The following is a 4,687-nucleotide window of genomic DNA, read 5'->3' as shown; positions in this document are numbered from 1 at the left end:
AACACAGATTGATACAGAACTCAGAAATTTTATTGTGGATTTATGATCAAATCAGCTTGTAAATGAATCATACTCCTCCAAGAAGACACAAGTAGTTCACACCAAACTTTTTCAACATGATGCCAATATACTGAAGATGTTAAATTGCGAATGGGTTTAGGATACCTTAAATGGTGTGGCCATACCGATTTATTAAAGTAACATAAAAAAATACAATAGTTATTTTACTATATCTTTAACATTCTTTATTTCAAACTCTTCATAATTTTTTATATACGTAGAAGTCATCATTTGAAAGAAGCACAGTAAGTTTCATAGCTTTATCATTTTCAAGAGCCAGCTTAAAATTAAAACTATCATGACATATAAATCAAGCTTGCAATTCTTAGTACCAATAATGGCCACCAGATGGCGCTATATGATTACTTTTAAATAATTATTGTAGAAACAAGTATGATTTAAATCATTTATAGAAATCTTTCAAAGAAAAATAATATGTATTTTACTGATAAAATGACCCTCACTTAATTAGAATAATATGCTGAAGTATTGTGAAATACTGTGTATTAAGAATAATTCTTTATAGGCTTTATGGACAGATAAGTTTGGAGTGACTCTTGAAGGATCAGCACCACATCCTCTTTTACCACTGTTTAAAGAATTTATCTTACAGAACAGGTGCGAATGAATTTTGGATAGCTTGAATGGTTTTGTCATGGTGATTTTTTGAAATAACAGTAAAAAAGGAACCAGTAAATGTCTTTTATTTTTTTAAGTGCAGCTTCTAAACACTTCAACAAAATGTACACATAGAAGTCATGCTGAGGAAATATGCATAGTTTCATGACTATACAACACTATATGGATGATAGAAAATTAAAAAACTACCATACATCTGATGTCACTCTGTCCCTCTGTCACTGTGGGTAATGTGTGTGTGTGTGTGTGTGTTTGTGTGTTAAGTGTGTGTGTGTTAAGTGTGTGTGCTGAGTTTGTGTGAATGTGTGGGAGAGGGGATGGGCTTGGTGTCAGAGAGAGAGAGAGAGAGAGAGAGAGAGAGGGAGGGAGACTTAATCATCTCTTTAATCACCAGCGGAAAAAAAAGCAATTTTGTGTTGTTGTTGTTTTTTCATCATTACAGCTTAAGAAATATCTTAGGCCTCAACATCAACTGTTGCTGCTTTATATAGCCATCTCCCAAAATTAATAGTCATTAGTAAGCATTTTATAAATACAGCTATAATTAAATTGTTCATGGTTTATATGCACATTTATTTTGAGGAGATTAAAGCCTGCAATCTTCCTAAAAAAAAATAAAAAAATAAAAATAAAAAAAATAAACAAACACAGAACTCAGAAACATTTATTTCAAGATGCAATAAAAGAAAACTGTACACTATATATACATATATATACAATTGCATAAGTTTATATTTAATTTTTTTTATCAAGTGTACAGCTAATAATAATAATAATAATAATAATAATAATAATAATAATGCATTTTATTTAAGGCGCCTTTCAAACCACTCAAGGTCACCGTACAACAAGTAACAACAGTAACAATATTAGAAACAAAAAATAACAGCAAATAACAATGTCAATAAAAAACCACAATAATATTAGAATAGCACAACATATTGTGGAATACTATATTAAGACTTTATATATAGGCTTTATGAACAGATAGGTTTTGAAAGATGCTTGAAGTACTAGCATCACCTCCTCTTGTACGACGGTTTGAGGAATATATCTTCCAGATAGTACCGCCGCTCCCTATATGCAGAATACGCAGTCTTCGTAGGGCACCAACTCCCAGAGGAGGCACCATCCCAGTAAAATAAAACATGCGCCATTCTCCCAATTGGCTCGCGACCGCTCGGACATTTGCGGATGAATGTTCGTAATTGATGGATGGACATCTATGCCCGGGTAAAAGACATCAGCAATCCGGCACAGAGAAAAGAAAAATAAAGTAAAAAACAAAACAAAAACAGGCATAAAGTTGGCTTGACATTGGACATTCGAGAGTCTCAAATTTAGGGACCGTCTCTTAAGTTATATGTGATATTGTTATACAATTTTCTAACGTCAGTAGCATTTGAAGAGAATGACTTACAGTCATAAAAACAACTGTAATTGTTCATCTAGGTGACAGCTATAATGCACCATTAAATTGAATGTTTGATATTTATTAAAACAAACTGTAAGTCATATGTAAATTATGCTACTTTTTCACATGGGCTCGAAAGCAAATTTGAAGCTCAATAGCATTTGAGGAGAAAGACTTGCAGTCATAAACCAATTGCAATGTGTTCATTTAGGTGTCAGCTACGATGCACAACTTATACATTTTTTATATATATTAAAATAAAGTGTTACTAAAGTTATATATATTGTTCTGTGTATGTGATTTCAAAGTCTAGACGGGTCGGATTAACCCTTTAACTGCCATATCCCTTAAAATTTGATTGCCAGATGGTTACTGTAAATGCTTATGCCCGCTGGGCACAGTTTTCCCGATGCCACCGGGGTGGCGTTGCACTGACAGCTTGAGCCCGCCATCGCTGCTTGCAGCTATATTTATTATTATTATTCTTCTTCTCTAAGATGAATCGCATTTTAGAGGGCCTAAACATGCTCGAAAAGTCATGAAACTTTGCACACACCTCAGAACTGGCGAAAATTTACGTCTGATATGGGTTTCAGAAGTGGGTGTGCCAAAATGGCTCAACAGCGCCACCTATACACGTTCAACGGTGTGCGCCTCGAGCTACGTTTCATGTACATGTATGAAAATCGGTATACACATGTAACTCTCCAATACCTACAAAAAAGTCTCTTGGAGCAAAATCCGAAACCCAACAGGAAGTCGGTTATTTCTAATATTATGAGCAAATTTTGTGTCATTTTTGTCATTTCCATGCGTTGTATTTTAACGAACTACTCCTAGAGATTAATTCAGATCAACACCAAATTTGGTATGCCTAATCTAAAGGCCTTTGCGATGTTAAATTGCGAAGCTTTTGAGTTTTCGTTGAAGGGCCTGTGTGTGGCGGCCTGGCGAATTTCGATGATTCGCCATGAAACAGGAAGTTGCTATAACTCAGACATACAATGACCAATCTGCCCCAAACTTCACATGTTGGATGAGACTCCTGTCCTGAACAGTTTGACACGACCATATTCAGTTATAGTCATAGCGCCACCTATTGGCAACAGGAAGTGACATATTTTACGCTGCGACAAACTACTCCTAGAAATTTTTGACATCAATGTCTTTTTTGTCGTCAGTCTAATCTAAAGGCCTGTACGATGTTAAATTGAGAAGATCTTGAGTTTTCGTTAAAGGGCGTGTCCATGGCGCCATGTCAAAGTTCGATGTCTCGCCATGGGAGTAGAAGTTGCTGTAACTCAGTCATAAAATATCAGATCTTGCCCAAACTTCAAATGTTTGATAAGAGTACTGACCTGAACACATCTGGAGGCTAATATTCCATTGGGTGTGGCAAAATGGCTCGATAGCGCCACCTATACATTTTCAATGGAGTGCGCCTCGAGCTACATGTCATATACATATACGAAAATCGGTAAACATATGTAACATACCAATAGCTACAAAAAAGTCTCTTGGTACGAAATCCGAATCCCAACAGGAAGTCGGTTATTTGTAATTTTCCCTGCAAAATTGGTGTTGTTTTTGTCATTTTCAGGGGTTGTATTTTAACGAACTCCTCCTAGAGATTTATTCAGATCAACACCAAACTTGGTCAGTGTAATCTAAAGCTCTTTGCCATTTTAAATTGCGAAGGAATTGAGGTTTCGTTAAAGGGCGTGTCCATGGCGGCCTGACAAATTTCGATGATTCGCCATGAAAAATGATGGTGCTATAACTCAGACATACAATGTCCAATCTGCCCTAAACTTCACATGTTTGATAAGACTCTTGACCTGAACAGATCTACATGCCAATATTCAGTTATAGTCATAGCGCCACCTATTGGCAACTGGAAGTGACATATTTTACACTGTGACAAACTACTCCTAGAAATTTTATGACATCAATGTCTTTTTTGTGGTCAGTCTAATCTAAAGACCTGTGTGATGTTTAGTTGTGAAGATCTTGAATTTTTGTTAAAAGGCATGTCCATGTCGCCATGACGAAGTTCGATGTCTCGCCATGGGAATAAAAGATGTTATAACTCAGGCATAAAATGTCCGATCTTGCCCAAACTTCAAATGTTTGATAAGAGTACTGACCTGAACACATCTGGAGGCTAATATTCCATTGGGTGTGGCAAAATGGCTCGATAGCGCCACCTATACATTTTCAATGGAGTGCGCCTCGAGCTACATGTCATATACATATACGAAAATCGGTAAACATATGTAACATACCAATAGCTACAAAAAAGTCTCTTGGTACGAAATCCGAATCCCAACAGGAAGTCGGTTATTTGTAATTTTCCCTGCAAAATTGGTGTTGTTTTTGTCATTTTCAGGGGTTGTATTTTAACGAACTCCTCCTAGAGATTTATTCAGATCAACACCAAACTTGGTCAGTGTAATCTAAAGCTCTTTGCCATTTTAAATTGCGAAGGAATTGAGGTTTCGTTAAAGGGCGTGTCCATGGCGGCCTGACAAATTTCGATGATTCGCCATGAAAATGATGGTGCTATAACTCAGA

Source organism: Carassius gibelio, chromosome A4 (assembly GCF_023724105.1).
Source record: "Carassius gibelio isolate Cgi1373 ecotype wild population from Czech Republic chromosome A4, carGib1.2-hapl.c, whole genome shotgun sequence".
NCBI lineage: Eukaryota > Metazoa > Chordata > Actinopteri > Cypriniformes > Cyprinidae > Carassius > Carassius gibelio.
The sequence above is the reverse complement of the archived record's forward strand: the minus strand, read 5'-3'. Positions refer to the sequence as shown.